Source organism: Thalassophryne amazonica, chromosome 20, assembly GCF_902500255.1.
Source record: "Thalassophryne amazonica chromosome 20, fThaAma1.1, whole genome shotgun sequence".
Lineage (NCBI taxonomy): Eukaryota > Metazoa > Chordata > Actinopteri > Batrachoidiformes > Batrachoididae > Thalassophryne > Thalassophryne amazonica.
The window spans coordinates 69,079,355-69,095,978 of record NC_047122.1 but is presented as its reverse complement, the minus strand read 5'-3'; the positions used below and the strand labels follow the sequence as shown (position 1 = coordinate 69,095,978).

Below are 16,624 nucleotides of genomic sequence, written 5' to 3'. Positions count from 1 at the left end.
TCTGGCTTTTGGTGAAAATTTTACGGGCTTCACAGAGAATAAGGACTATTACTACAGCTTTAAGCGCGGAGGCTTTGTGCGTCACGACCGATTCGCTGTTCAAGCGAGACAAAGAACGCCTCCGTTTCGGAGTGCCAGAGGACAAGTTCGGACAAGCCCAGCTCTCCACAATTTTTCTTATAACTCACTCGACTGGTAAGCATTGAAAGCCGAGATAGGCATGTCCGAACTTGTCCTCTGACACGCCGAAACGGAGGTGTTCCTTTGTCTCGCTTCCAAAGCGAATCTGTCGTGATGCGCGAAGCCGCCGCGCAGCTTTCCATGACAAAATCTCTTGTTAAAAGTGAAATCTGCCGGAAAATGGCTGATGTCCAGCTCTTGTGTTAACCAGAGAAAGAGCACACGACGGTCTCGTATCCACAAAGCCATCCGTTTAGAAATCGTGGTCCGGTGGCTTGTGCCGCATCGTTGCAGCTCGGAGCGCGGTGCGCCGAGCGTCCTTAAAGGGGTCCTTAAAGCTGTACTAACAGACCTTATTCTCTGTGAAGCCCGTAAAATTTTCACCGAAAGCCAGATAAATTTTTCGAATGGTTTCCAGGTGCCAGTTTCTAACAGCTTCTGAAAAAATTCTGATGGAAAAAAACCCCAAATCATTCCGCCATTTCCATACAATGAAAATCCGACTACGGGGCGGGACCACTCCTTCCACAAGGCGTGCTCACAGGCGAATGACGTCACCGACGGGCGTGGAAAAACTCAAGCATGTGCACGAGGGTTCAAGCATGTCTGACATGAAAACATATGAATCAAATCCATATAGTTTAAAAAAAAAAAATAAAAAGGTATGATACTTTATGGACAGACCTTGTATGCTGTGGTGAGCACATGTGCAGTAAACTTACCCTCAAAGAAATTGTTTCAAAAGTGAGTTCTACGGATACAAAAAGTGTCTGTCTACTCCAGTGCACATATATATATAGCCTGTGCAGTCAGTCACAAACATATTGATCCAGCAATGTGGAACAATGAATAAAAGTAGAACTGTGATACATTTAACATCTATGAGTGAAGTAATTTGGAAAAGAAGGGTGTGGGTTCAGTCTCTCCAGGTTCCTTCCTGTGTATGTGCCCTCCAGCAGTCCAAAGTGTGTATGATTTCTGTAACATTATATTTTTACTCGCAGCCATACATCAATCATAATGTGGGAGAATTTTTGTATACGTATACTACAAAAATGTCAAAATTTAAGATGTATCTTAAGCTATAAAAGCATCTGTATACTAAGCGTGGAGGTCTCATTTTTTGTTCTCACTGTTCTCTGGATCTGCTCAGCTCACACATCATCTCTACTCTATCAATCTTCCCATATTCTCTATAGGTACGGAAGCACATCATGTCTCATTCACAAATCCCCTTAAATGCCCACATTTTGGGGTTAATCAGAACCATCGATCTGTGATTTTCTGGCAGATGGTGTTTTCGCCCAGCGAGTATGAATCCATAGCTGTTTGTATATAGATTTTTATCAAAATTTGTTTCTATGTACCATGTACAGTGAGGAAAATAAGTATTTGCGATTCTGCAAGTTCTCCCACTTAGAAATCATGGAGGGGTCTGAAATTTTCATCTTAGGTGCACGTCCACTGTGAGAGACATAATAATAAAAAAAAATAAAAAATCTGGAAATCACAATGTATGATTTTTTTTTTTTTTAATTTATTTGTACGTTACTGCTGCAAATAAGTATTTGATCCCCTACCAACCGGCAAGAATTCTGTCTCACAGACCTGTTAATTTTTCTTTAAGAAGCCCTCTTATTCTGCACTCTTTACCTGTATTAATTGCACCTGTTTGAACTTGTTACGTGTATAAAAGACACCTGTTCACACACTCAATCACACTCCAACCTGTCCACCATAGCCAAGACCAAAGAGCTGTCTAAGGACACCAGGAACAAAACTGTAGACCTGCACAAGGCTGGGATGGACTACAGGACAACAGGCAAGCAGCTTGGTAGAAGACAACAACTGTTATGATTATTTATTAGAAAGTGGAAGAAACACAAGGTGACTGTCAATCTCCCTCAGTCTGGGATTCCATGAAAGATCACACTTTGTGGGGTAAGGATGATTCTGAGAAAGCTCAGAACTACACAGGAGGACCTGGTCAATGACCTGAAGAGAGCTGGGACCACAGTCACAAAGATTACATTAGTAACACATGATGCTGTCATGGTTTAAAATCCTGCAGGGCAGCAAGGTCCCCCTGCTCAAGCCAGCACATGTCCAGGCCCGTTTGAAGTTCACCAGTGACCATCTGGATGATCCAGAGGAGGCATGGGAGAAGGTCATGTGGTCAGATGAGACCAGAATAGAGCTTTTTGGAATCAACACCACTTACCATGTTTAGAGGATGAGAACAACCCCAAGAAAACCATCCCAACCATGAAGCATGGGGGTGGAAACATCATACTCTGGGGGTGCTCTTCTGCAATGGGGACAGGACGACTGCACCGTATTGAAAGGAGGATGGATGGGGCCATGTATTGTGAGATTTTGGCAAACAACCTCCTTCATTCAGTAAGAGCATTGAAGATGGGTCATGGCTGGGTCTTCCAGCATGACAATGACCCCAAACACAGCCAGGGCAACTAAGGAGGGGCTCCGTAAGAAGCATTTTAAGGTCCTGGAGTGGCCTGGCCAGTCTCCAGACCTGCACTCAATAGAAAATCTTTGGAGGGAGCTGAAACTCCAAACCTGAAAGATCTAGAGAAGATCTGTATGGAGGAGTGGACCAAAATCCCTGCTGCAGTGTGTGAAAACCTGGTGAAAACCTACAGGAAACGTTTGACCTCTGCAATTGCAAACAGGCTACTGTACCAAATATTAACATTGATTTTCACAGGTGTTCAAATACTTATTTGCAGCAGTAACATACATTATATAAACCGCTATCTTAAAAAAAAATATGTATGTTTTATGGCTTTATTTTGTCACAAAACACACTCCTCAAAACGTGTGTCCCTGTGCAGTAAATAAAACGTACCCCTCTCTTCTTCTATGGCGTTTAATGGCAGCCAGCATCCTTATTGTTGCACTGCTGCCACCTGCTGCATAAATGGTAAATGGACTGCATTTATATCGCACTTTTCCATCTGCATCAGATCAGATGCGCAAAGCGCTTTACAAATTATGCCTCACATTCACCCTGATGTCAGGCTGCTGCCATGCAAGGCGCCCACTACACACTGGGAGCAACTATAAGGACCTTACCCAAGGGGCCTTAATGATTTTCCAGTCAGGCTGGGATTTGAACTGAGGATCCTCTCATCTCAGGCCCAACGCTTAGCCACTAGACCATCACCTCCCACCTGCATCACTCTGTTATAGCAGTACATATAAAATTTTCAGTTGTACTTTTTTGTTTTAGAGATGTGTAGTGAAGTCAGTGAATGTGATCATACTGCCTCCAAATTAGAGCCCAACAAGTAAATCGACAATCTGATATAATCTGTCAATATAAAGTGAGTTATCAGGACATTGAAGAGGAGCTGATGAAATGGTTCCAGTTAAGGAGAACAGCAGGTGTTTGTGTGACCGGGAAGGTCTGAAATATGAGGTGCTGTGGCTGCATAACCAACATGGAAACCAGAACAGAGTTGTTGAGATTTTGTGGAGGACTAATTCATTTTCATTATACTCTGTTCTCTCAAGAATTCACAATTTCACTACATGCAATGTGCTGAAAAGAAATCAGGAGGGGGCTGTTTAATCGGGTGGGGGCCATCCTTGAGTAAATATAGTATGTTTATGCTCAACATTTACATGTTTGTGCATTCAGGTGGACAAACCCCAAATTGCATATTCAAGAAGGCAAATGTGTTAAATGGAGAATACACACTATTTTGCATATTTGAAACAAGAGCAATCCAAGCTTTCTGACGTTCACCAAGGGTTGACGAGGACTCAGAATAAATGATCGTGACCTGGACTTTACCTGGATCCAGATTCCACAACACAATGCAGTAATTGCATACTGATCCAGAATGGTCCGACTGATCAAGATGCTGAAACAAAAGAGTGTCTTCTTGATCTTGGTTTTACATTGTGATGTTGTATCTATGAAATAGTTTAGATGTAATCCTTAAAAGTCTACGAAGTGAAATCCTGATTCAAAAAGTCCTAACACCAATGTGTGGTGAAAATGTGGTGAAAATCCATTTAGTAGTTTTGAAATAATCCTCATAATCTGACAGAGTGAAGTATAAAATTGAAGTCTTGATCCAGAATCCAGATCTGGGTCACCTCCAAATTTTAATGGAGTCTTCCATGGCCTAATATCTATCTGTGGTGGAAATTCAGTTAAAATCTGTGCAGTAGTTTTGGCGTAATCCTGCTAAATGTCGGCCAGACAAATAAATAAATGCAGTGGGTTTTATTACGTACTTGGTGGATGTTAAAATGCTGTCCTCAGTGCACCCGTTTAGTAAATCAACATGCACATTTCTTTTTGTGGGAGCTGTGGTGTTTTTGCACACGTGGTAAATCGGTCAAACATATGGAAGTATAGAACAAATTCAGCTGCTGCCGGAAGCTGGTGAATAACTTTGTTGATATTCTTAGCATTAGGAAGTCGTGAGCACAGTTACGGGGTTAATGTGCTGCTTGTAGCATTCATTAACAGCCAGAGGTAGCTGAAGTTGTTCCTGGTTTCTGACTGACCCGTCATCCACACTGATCTCAGATTCCTGTCTGGTAGAGGTGGCGGTGCTCAGTAATCTCACCCAGGTGTTTGGACTGCTCGATTCCGTCAAGAAGATCCTGGATAAGAGAAGGCAGCAGACAGACCCCAACCAGGAGCAAATCCTCAGCACCCTCGCCGGTGAGTACGAAAGCACAACGGCCTCATCAGTTTCATGGAAACACACTTATTACGACAAAACGTTTCTTAGTTAAACTGAATTGTCACCATGTGTTTGTTTAATCTGACGTGTGTATGTGTGTGTGTGTATCTTTAAAATAATCAAAAACTGCTGAATGTCTAATATTTATTAAGAACATGTGTGACCACTTTACAAATACATCATTTCTTTTCAGTGGTCTCCTTCTTCTATTTCTAATAAAGTTTTGTTATATTTAATCAGGTCTTTGCAATTTAAAAAAAAAAGATTATTTATTGATCATCAGCATCTGTCTTCTCGTTACCTTAACTATAATTCAGCTTTGTGGTTTTCCACAAATGCTCCACTTGCTAGCATTTTTATGTGAAACAGCAAAAGCTGTCATTTGTCCAGTGGGAGTGGTTAATCGAGGGGGTGTGTCTGGTTGTAAAACACAGGCAGTGCTGATTTAACATAATGCATTAAATTATTGACATCATTTTGTGAGACAAAAATTTCAAAGTATGTTCAGAAAATGTTCCTGGTGGTTAGGGTTTGACAGGTGAAGAGACAGGCAGAGATAAGGAACTGCAGTAACACATGATCAGAAATTAAAATGTCCCCAGAATAGAGAGAGTCGGTCTCAACACCGGGACTAAAACCAAGACCAGACATGTTGAGTGAGATTAAAGACTCCATCAGACTCATCAGATTGATCAAAAACTGCCTCTGTGGAAGTGAAAATCACTGATGTGAAGACAGCTTCTTTTCTTGGGGACAGATGACATAAATTTAGCAAATGTATTCATAAAGGAAGCTTTAGAAGCAGGTGGGCTGGATGTTGAAATGCAATCAAATGATTTCTTCCAACCTCAAACATCTGTTTCAAATGAGGCGAATGTCTGCGTGCCTGCCGTCTGCCACGCCACGCTGCTCCTAAAAACCACAGTAAGTCCTTCATCCTGGCCTGAAGATGGAGGTTAACAGAAGAATGTGTGTTTGTTTGGACACATTTCAAAAAAATGGACCATGTTCAATTTCCAACTGTCATGTTTCACTCAGAAACATGAAATTCATGTAGTTGGACTGAATTTCGCTGTTCAGAATAAACTTGTTCTTTGAAATGGAGTGAACATTATTCAGCTTCATCCTCACAGAGCTGAGGCTGGTCTCCAGGCACAGGACACACACACACACACACACACAAAGGAGCAGTCGCTGTGAGGTAACAGTGCTAACCACAAAGCCACCGTGGTGCTCAGCATGAAAAATGCTAAAAACAAACATTTTCTTTGACTTCTATTTCATTGCAAACAGTTTGAAGCCAGGCTATTCCATATTTTATATGGTCAACTCCATTTAATTTGTTCATCAAAATGTATTTCTGTTTTTAAAGTCTGCTACACATTATAAAAAAAGTTGGGACGCCAATGCATTTACTATTTGTTGACGTGGTCATTCCTTCTGACACCACTCAGGGTTTTTTGGCATTGAGGAAGTGTTTCAGGTGTTCTTTTGTCCCATTCTTTCAGTAAACGTGTCTTAAGATGTGTATTGTGTCATTATTGCATTAGTTCTTAATGTAACACAGCACAGTGTCTGTAAACACGTCCAGGTCCTCATCCTCACAGACGTCCCAGTCGGTGCTGTTGAAGCCGTTCTGCCCCGTCTGCTCGTGTTTTCAACGTCTTACTGGTGGTGGGGGTGGATTTCTGGAGGGGGGTACATGCAGGGTTGAGTTGCACAGAGATGTGATCTGACTGTCCTGTATGAGGAGCAGGTCCGGTCCTATAGCATCACTTAATGATGGTGTAATTTTCTCATAGGACATGTTGGTGAAGTCTGACTGAGTTTAATTTCACGTGACTAAAATCGCCTGTGATAATGTGCACCGCGTCCAGATGTCAGTTCAGCTGGAGGCCGATGTTGCTGTGTAAAACTCCGAGGGCTGAGCTAGCATTAGCATTCGGTGGAATGTAAACACCAGTTAGCAAGACTCCCATAAACTCATGAGGAAGGAAAAACGGTCGACATTTAACAGTCAGATATTCCAGGTCTGGGAACAGTGTTCTTTCACCAGTTGTTGTGGATGTGCAGACAGAACCCTCTTCCTCTCTTCTTACCGGAGTCACTGAAAGGTTTCCGAAGCTGCCTGCAGCCTCAATTGGTCCATTGTATTCCAGAGGGATCCTACAGCGGTGGTTTGTGTGGCTGCTTCCGTAGCCTGGCTAACCCGCCGGCCCGGCACACCTGCTTCTGCTTGCGCTCCCTGCACCGCCTCCTTCCCGTTGGGGTGGTGACCCACGGAGAGCCGGGGCCCCTCGCTATGTGTAGCGGGATGTTGTATGAGCAGGAAGGCTCCACTTAATACTCCTCTTGTGCAAAACTCCAGTTTTTAAAAGATGGTGTTGGCTGTAGGTGGTGTTAGCGTGACAGAAAGCTACTAAGACAATGAGGACATCCATAACAAACAATAAAACAAAGCACTGAATGTGTGAGCGCAGAGCCACTGCGTCTACACGCGCCGCCATCTTACGACTTACTAACCCTAAATCACTTCCATCAAAAGTGATGGAATGCAGGAATGGATGAATATTAACAAATTAAATGATGCTGACCAAAAACACAAGACATATCTCTGCAATGAAACAAAAGTCAAAGTAAGAATCACATTTTTTTTTAATGTTATTTAACTGTTGTAATTCATCTGTGGAATATAAGTTGTTACCGGTGACTCTTAAATCCTTGTTAAAAGTTCTTTGAAGTAAGTTGAATTCTGAGTTTTGTTACCAAATCAGAATCCAAGTCTACAGTCAGGCAGTGATGAGACGCTCAACAGAACAGTTCTTGGTCATGAACACATTTTAAAAAAAGAACAAGTCTCTCCATCAGGTTGTTCACGCTGTTGATTTCTCTGTATATATATTTTGTACTCGCGCTGAGTGAAATTAAATGATCTGAGGTCATGTTTTCCCTCAGGCCTGTTTATCATGTGCTTCTTTTTCTACCTGGATGTGGTCTTTCTGATGTTCTCAGTTCTGATCTTCATGATGTGCTCTTTGCATTCTCCAGACCTGGAGGTGCAGTTGGAAGAGCAGAGGAAGCAGCAGCAGGTCCGAGCTCTTCTGTGCGGCCCGCAGCCTGCCAAAAACAAAAATCCCTCCAAGCGTCAGACCAAGCGACCTCGCCTGCAGAGGCCCTCCTCCACCACCATGCTTCTGGCATCTCCCATCAGCCAGCAGGCCGGCCTGCAGCCACAGCAGTTCACTGTTCTTTCCCCCATTTCACTGTCCTCCGTCAGTCAGCCGTTCACTGTGACCGGCCTGCCCATAGCGTCTCTGGCCCAGCCCTCAAACACGGTCACCCTCCTCCCAGCCGGCTCGCAACTCTTCACCCGCTACATGGTGGCCGGAGATGGGAAGACGGACGCCATCACCCTGCACCCCTCTTCAGGCCTGACGCTGCTGGGCACCACTGCCGTGCAGGACTCCAGTCAGATGGGCACGGTGGTCAGCCCCATAGAGCTGGTGCATCTGAGCCAGCAGGCCAGAGGCACGGAGGTGGTTCCAATCGAGGGCCAGGTTGTGGACGGTACGGTGATGGTGCAGCAGGAGGTGGTGCAAGGGGAGGTGGAGGCCAGCCAGGAGCACACTGTCATAGAGATCAACCCCAGTCCTGTGGATCAGGCAGTGGGAGTGATGGAGCTGCAGCTAACGGGGGAGTCCGACAGGGACGGGGCCACCATGGTGGTGCAGAGTGGCATGGAAGTCGCTATGACTGTGGAGCAGGAAGGGACACCGTGTCAAATACAGGAAGCACAAAGCAAAGAGGTTCAGGCGATGCATCTTGATGCGGGCGGACAGCTGTCAGGTGTACAGATCGTGGTGATCAAAGAAAATGCTCAGGAAGAAAACCAGCTCAAATGAGACACACCTCTTTTATTCCAACCAACCGGACCTGTGTGTCGAGCTGTCACAGGCGTGTGTTTGTACGTGCACAGAATGTCCAAATATACACACCGGCTTGACCCAAGGCCAAGCACTCGGGTAGCCATTTTTTAATTTTGTCTGTTTTTATTGAAACAGAGGCACCACAACAAAACATGCACTCCACGCTTCTGTTAGTTTTGTAGTTTGTTTGTAAAAAGCCTCTATGAACAACCTGAAGAAAGAGAGAATGCACTAAAAATGAAAAATCGACATGTTTGATGGTGCTGATCGTCTCTGGGTCTGCAGTTCTTTGAGAGTGGGATGGAATGCAAATGATGAGCTCAAAGGGCAAATGTTCAGCTTAATTATCAGGGTATTTGTATTAAAACTGAGTGAATTAAAGCAGAAAAAGACTTTATCACCCTCCTGATGCAGATGAAGGGTCTCAACTGGGAATAAATGGAACAGTTTTGACTGTGTTGAATGTTTGGTCTCTAACATCAGTCACACAAGGTCAACGTCCATTGGATTCTGAGGCACCGGTTAACCCGCAACGTGGTAATGAAGCATGACAGATGGAGCAAACTAGTCTCTTTTAAAACCTTATTATCCCAACCAGTAATTTCCAGCACAGTTTTCCAACAGTGGAGCAACTTTAAGTTCTGACCCCTATACGAACTGAGTTGACCCGTGTGGTGTACTTTTCACTACATTCTTATATCTTGACCCTGGGCTAATCCTTCATCGACTGCTACTCGACTACAGCAGTCACTCTGGGATGGTCATCGTACATCTTTGTGGAGACTGAAATATCCTGAGGCTGGATTGTAAGCATTGTTTGGGTACCTCAACTGGTACCAACAACCTGCTTGGCCCATGGACGAGCATCAGACTGCTGTTAGTCTGCACCATGAACCAGGTTGATGTATTTGGCTGAATGTCCGATTTAAAGCCTTCAGAATGCACCCGCTGCTTTTATCAGAGGTCAAATAACTAATTAACACTTGAGAACCAGTTCCACTGGCAGCCCTACACACCCACAGCGTAAGGTCCACCTCAGTTCACAGATGAGCTGTGTACATCAATCATGAACGGTTCGTTCCCTTTTCATAACACGTACAGTTGTTCTGTGACACGTTCTTCCCAAAATTTGCATTATTTTAAACACCTGAATATAAATAGACTATTATAGGAGTATGAATTTTGTCTTTGATCTTTATCTTTGAGAATCATGCAGGCAACGTAACACAGGCAGTTTGTGGTTTGCAGAACTCATTACTAACTTTGCTCTGTGTTCCCGCAGCCAGAGTTCTGACACGTAGAAGGAAAAACCAATACGTTCTTGTTCAACTGCTGCATTGATGCAGTTTACAGTGTAGAACTTTAAGGTGCACTTGGGAAATACTTCTTCCTTTTGAGGTAGTAACCAGTATTGCATCCTTCAACTGACACTCAAGTGGTTTTGAACTGGAGTGTCAGTTTTTTATGCAGGCTGTTTGTCTTTGCGATATCATGGCTGGTTTTCACAATGTGATGAAATAGAAAAAAGTATCTCGTTACTTCATCAGTACTCCCCGAGGGCTGTCGCCACAAAACTTCATTGAAATCCTGCTTGATATTTTTCAGCTGCTGTGTACTCAAAGAGACAGACGGTCCTTTGCCCTTCTGTCTGGACAGAGGTGTTTGGTGATGCTCGTGTCGTTGCAGGAGAAGGAAGGTCTAAGTCTTCAGGATGCTGGTGCTTCCTGACTTACTGTGTGGTTGGGAGACTTGAATGCTAATCAATAACATAAATTGAAGACTTAAGTACTTCCTACTCTTTGGTAGTTGGTGTGTTCAGAGGATCTTGGGGTGCCAGTATAAAGACTCTGTCAAAAGAACATTTATTTACGGAGGATTGGATGAAGAGTGCGATTTGCGTTGTGAGGGATCGTGACGCGTTTCTCTCGGCACGATCTGGCAGGCAAGTGCCTCTGTGTTGAGGAGCCCAGCAACTGGAAAAGGCCATGGAAATGCCACGTTTCCACCTGGTTAATTCCACGTGGTGGATGGATGCCAGCCAGGAACCAAGGTGGTTCCATCATTTGGCAGATGCTGGTGAAGCACCAGACCCGACCTGACCTCCTCTGTCTGTCAGATAGTTTAAGGATGAAGTTCCAGCTGTAAATGGTCCTGTTACAGGTCGTTGCCATTGTGCACAGAGACTGTATGAGGGAAGCCACCAAAACACATCCAAGAGGATGAAGACCTTAAAGCTTCAGTGGCTGTGATTAGAGACAACAACTACCAGGGTGCTTCACTGATCCTAACAACAGTACTGTAGAAAAATCTTAGCTGAAATTAAAATACACGTTTTTTTTTCTTCAAAAAGATTCAGAAAAGTAATGAAAAACCTAAAAAATATTACATAAAGTATTACTTGGGTGTTCAGCTGTAAAACCTGTGTAAATATCTTGTGACGTCGCGTTACCATTTAAACAGGCTGTCCCGCGGTCTGAGAAAGTCGTAGAGGCGTTTCAGTACTTCATTATTAATTCCTGCTTGTCCTCTTATGCTTGTGGAATCATATGTTAATTAACCACATGTTAATGACATGATTAATTAACATAACATCATTAATCATACTGTAAACTTGAAACATAATTAGGTTTATACACACACACATATGTGTGTGTGTGTGTGTGAGAGAAGTGAATTATTTATTTATTTATCAAATTTTTTTAGCATTTTCTGGAGTTATTTGCATTCTTCAGTTCTAAGTGGGATTCATTGTTTTTAATGATTTTTTTCTAACAGTTGTCCAAAGGTGATGGTTGGATGAGTCACCTCAGTAGGAAGAACAATTCAAATTCATGTATAGATCAATCAATCAATCAATTTTTTTATATAGCGCCAAATCACAACAAACAGTTGCCCCAAGGCGCCTTATATTGTAAGGCAAGGCCATACAACAATTATGTAAAACCCCAACGGTCAAAACGACCCCCTGTGAGCAAGCACTTGGCTACAGTGGGAAGGAAAAACTCCCTTTTAACAGGAAGAAACCTCCAGCAGAACCAGGCTCAGGGAGGGGCAGTCTTCTGCTGGGACTGGTTGGGGCTGAGGGAGAGAACCAAGAAAAAGACATGCTGTGGAGGGGAGCAGAGATCGATCACTAATGATTAAATGCAGAGTGGTGCATACAGAGCAAAAAGAGAAAGAAACAGTGCATCATGGGAACCCCCCAGCAGTCTACGTCTATAGCAGCATAACTAAGGGATGGTTCAGGGTCACCTGATCCAGCCCTAACTATAAGCTTTAGCAAAAAGGAAAGTTTTAAGCCTAATCTTAAAAGTAGAGAGGGTGTCTGTCTCCCTGATCTGAATTGGGAGCTGGTTCCACAGGAGAGGAGCCTGAAAGCTGAAGGCTCTGCCTCCCATTCTACTCTTACAAACCCTAGGAACTACAAGTAAGCCTGCAGTCTGAGAGCGAAGCGCTCTATTGGGGTGATATGGTACTACGAGGTCCCTAAGATAAGATGGGACCTGATTATTCAAAACCTTATAAGTAAGAAGAAGAATTTTAAATTCTATTCTAGAATTAACAGGAAGCCAATGAAGAGAGGCCAATATGGGTGAGATATGCTCTCTCCTTCTAGTCCCCGTCAGCACTCTAGCTGCAGCATTTTGAATTAACTGAAGGCTTTTTAGGGAACTTTTAGGACAACCTGATAATAATGAATTACAATAGTCCAGCCTAGAGGAAATAAATGCATGAATTAGTTTTTCAGCATCACTCTGAGACAAGACCTTTCTGATTTTAGAGATACTGCGTAAATGCAAAAAAGCAGTCCTACATATTTGATTAATATGCGCTTTGAATGACATATCCTGATCAAAAATGACTCCAAGATTTCTCACAGTATTACTAGAGGTCAGGGTAATGCCATCCAGAGTAAGGATCTGGTTAGACACCATGTTTCTAAGATTTGTGGGGCCAAGTACAATAACTTCAGTTTTATCTGAGTTTAAAAGCAGGAAATTAGAGGTCATCCATGTCTTTATGTCTGTAAGACAATCCTGCAGTTTAGCTAATTGGTGTGTGTCCTCTGGCTTCATGGATAGATAAAGCTGGGTATCATCTGCGTAACAATGAAAATTTAAGCAATACCGTCTAATAATACTGCCTAAGGGAAGCATGTATAAAGTAAATAAAATTGGTCCTAGCACAGAACCTTGTGGAACTCCATAATTAACTTTAGTCTGTGAAGAAGATTCCCCATTTACATGAACAAATTGTAATCTATTAGACAAATATGATTCAAACCACCGCAGCGCAGTGCCTTTAATACCTATGGCATGCTCTAATCTCTGTAATAAAATTTTATGGTCAACAGTATCAAAAGCAGCACTGAGGTCTAACAGAACAAGCACAGAGATGAGTCCACTGTCCGAGGCCATAAGAAGATCATTTGTAACCTTCATTAATGCTGTTTCTGTACTATGATGAATTCTAAAACCTGACTGAAACTCTTCAAATAGACCATTCCTCTGCAGATGATCAGTTAGCTGTTTTACAACTACCCTTTCAAGAATTTTTGAGAGAAAAGGAAGGTTGGAGATTGGCCTATAATTAGCTAAGATAGCTGGGTCAAGTGATGGCTTTTTAAGTAATGGTTTAATTACTGCCACCTTAAAAGCCTGTGGTACATAGCCAACTAACAAAGATAGATTGATCATATTTAAGATCGAAGCATTAAATAATGGTAGGGCTTCCTTGAGCAGGCTGGTAGGAATGGGGTCTAATAAACATGTTGATGGTTTGGATGAAGTAACTAATGAGAATAACTCAGACAGAACAATCGGAGAGAAAGAGTCTAACCAAATACCGGCATCACTGAAAGCAGCCAAAGATATCGATACGTCTTTGGGATGGTTATGAGTAATTTTTTCTCTAATAGTTAAAATTTTGTTAGCAAAGAAAGTCATGAAGTCATTACTAGTTAAAGTTAATGGAATACTCAGCTCAATAGAGCTCTGACTCTTTGTCAGCCTGGCTACAGTGCTGAAAAGAAACCTGGGGTTGTTCTTATTTTCTTCAATTAGTGATGAGTAGAAAGATGTCCTAGCTTTACGGAGGGCTTTTTTATAGAGCAACAGACTCTTTTTCCAGGCTAAGTGAAGATCTTCTAAATTAGTGAGACGCCATTTCCTCTCCAACTTACGGGTTATCTGCTTTAAGCTACGAGTTTGTGAGTTATACCACGGAGTCAGACACTTCTGATTTAAAGCTCTCTTTTTCAGAGGAGCTACAGCATCCAAAGTTGTCTTCAATGAGGATGTAAAACTATTGACGAGATACTCTATCTCCCTTACAGAGTTTAGGTAGCTACTCTGCACTGTGTTGGTATATGGCATTAGAGAACATAAAGAAGGAATCATATCCTTAAACCTAGTTACAGCGCTTTCTGAAAGACTTCTAGTGTAATGAAACTTATTCCCCACTGCTGGGTAGTCCATCAGAGTAAATGTAAATGTTATTAAGAAATGATCAGACAGAAGGGAGTTTTCAGGGAATACTGTTAAGTCTTCTATTTCCATACCATAAGTCAGAACAAGATCTAAGATATGATTAAAGTGGTGGGTGGACTCATTTACTTTTTGAGCAAAGCCAATAGAGTCTAATAATAGATTAAATGCAGTGTTGAGGCTGTCATTCTCAGCATCTGTGTGGATGTTAAAATCGCCCACTATAATTATCTTATCTGAGCTAAGCACTAAGTCAGACAAAAGGTCTGAAAATTCACAGAGAAACTCACAGTAACGACCAGGTGGACGATAGATAATAACAAATAAAACTGTTTTTTTGGGACTTCCAATTTGGATGGACAAGACTAAGAGACAAGCCTTCAAATGAATTAAAGCTCTGTCTGGGTTTTGGATTAATTAATAAGCTGGAATGGAAGATTGCTGCTAATCCTCCGCCCCGGCCCGTGCTACGAGCATTCTGACAGTTAGTGTGACTCGGGGGTGTTGACTCATTTAAACTAACATATTCATCCTGCTGTAACCAGGTTTCTGTTAGGCAGAATAAATCAATATGTTGATCAATTATTATATCATTTACCAACAGGGACTTAGAAGAGAGAGACCTAATGTTTAATAGACCACATTTAACTGTTTTAGTCTGTGGTGCAGTTGAAGGTGCTATATTATTTTTTCTTTTTGAATTTTTATGCTTAAATAGATTTTTGCTGGTTATTGGTAGTCTGGGAGCAGGCACCGTCTCTACGGGGATGGGGTAATGAGGGGATGGCAGGGGGAGAGAAGCTGCAGAGAGGTGTGTAAGACTACAACTCTGCTTCCTGGTCCCAACCCTGGATAGTCACGGTTTGGAGGATTTAAGAAAATTGGCCAGATTTCTAGAAATGAGAGCTGCTCCATCCAAAGTGGGATGGATGCCGTCTCTCCTAACAAGACCAGGTTTTCCCCAGAAGCTTTGCCAATTATCTATGAAGCCCACCTCATTTTTTGGACACCACTCAGACAGCCAGCAATTCAAGGAGAACATGCGGCTAAACATGTCACTCCCGGTCCGATTGGGGAGGGGCCCAGAGAAAACTACAGAGTCCGACATTGTTTTTGCAAAGTTACACACCGATTTAATGTTAATTTTAGTGACCTCCGATTGGCGTAACCGGGTGTCATTACTGCCGACGTGAATTACAATCTTACCAAATTTACGCTTAGCCTTAGCCAGCAGTTTCAAATTTCCTTCAATGTCGCCTGCTCTGGCCCCCGGAAGACAATTGACTATGGTTGCTGGTGTCGCTAACTTCACATTTCTCAAAACAGAGTCGCCAATAACCAGAGTTTGATCCTCGGCGGGTGTGTCGTCGAGTGGGAAAAAAACGGTTAGAGATGTGAACGGGTTGACGGTGTACACGGGGCTTCTGTTTAGGGCTACGCTTCCTCCTCACAGTCACCCAGTCAGCCTGCTTTCCCGGCTGCTCGGGATCTGCCAGGGGGGAACTAACGGCGGCTAAGCTACCTTGGTCCGCACCGACTACAGGGGCCTGGCTAGCTGTAGAATTTTCCACGGTGCGGAGCCGAGTCTCCAATTCGCCCAGCCTGGCCTCCAAAGCTACGAATAAGCTACACTTATTACAAGTACCATTACTGCTAAAGGAGGCCGAGGAATAACTAAACATTTCACACCCAGAGCAGAAAAGTGCGGGAGAGACAGGAGAAGCCGCCATGCTAAATCGGCTAAGAGCTAGTAGCTACGCTAAGCTAGCGGATTCCTAAAAACACGCAAAGTGAATAATGTGTAAATAATTTAGAGGTGATTCAGCAGAAGGAGTGCTTTAGTTAAGGCACGTAAAGATTACACTGGGAAACAAATCGTAATCTAGATAACTAGATCAATCTAACTGCGCAGATTAAACAGCTAACAGATACAGAAAAACACCGCTGTGCTCCGGAACAGGAAGTGATACAATACCGCAGTGAGAGCCAACCACCAGTAGATCAGAATCGTAAAGCCATGCTCTCTCCATCTTCTATCTGCTGACTTGCAAATGAACATAAAAATAAATATGAATTTTTAAAATGCCCAATAATGTTTTGCATCTTACAAATGAGGGAATTCATAAAAAGAAAAGACCGAAGTTGTAATTCTTTGATGTTTCACTTTGAATGCAAATACCCTTCAGATTTTAAAGCTGAAAGTTTGCACTTTGGCACTTTGGGGTTTTCTTCTTTTGACAAAATGCCAATATGTAAGAATCACATATGTGTCATTTCCTGAGCACCACAGTGTTTGGTTTTAGGCTGT

The 16,624-nt window shown here is 42.8% G+C and overlaps 1 protein-coding gene across 1 annotated transcript in view; it reads left to right on the top strand.

The window, feature by feature from the left end:
- The window catches only part of LOC117502014 (receptor-type tyrosine-protein phosphatase U-like), a 689,797-nt gene that overhangs the window by 33,215 nt on the left and 639,958 nt on the right, over positions 1-16,624 (top strand). The gene's annotated exons all lie outside the window — the stretch shown is intronic.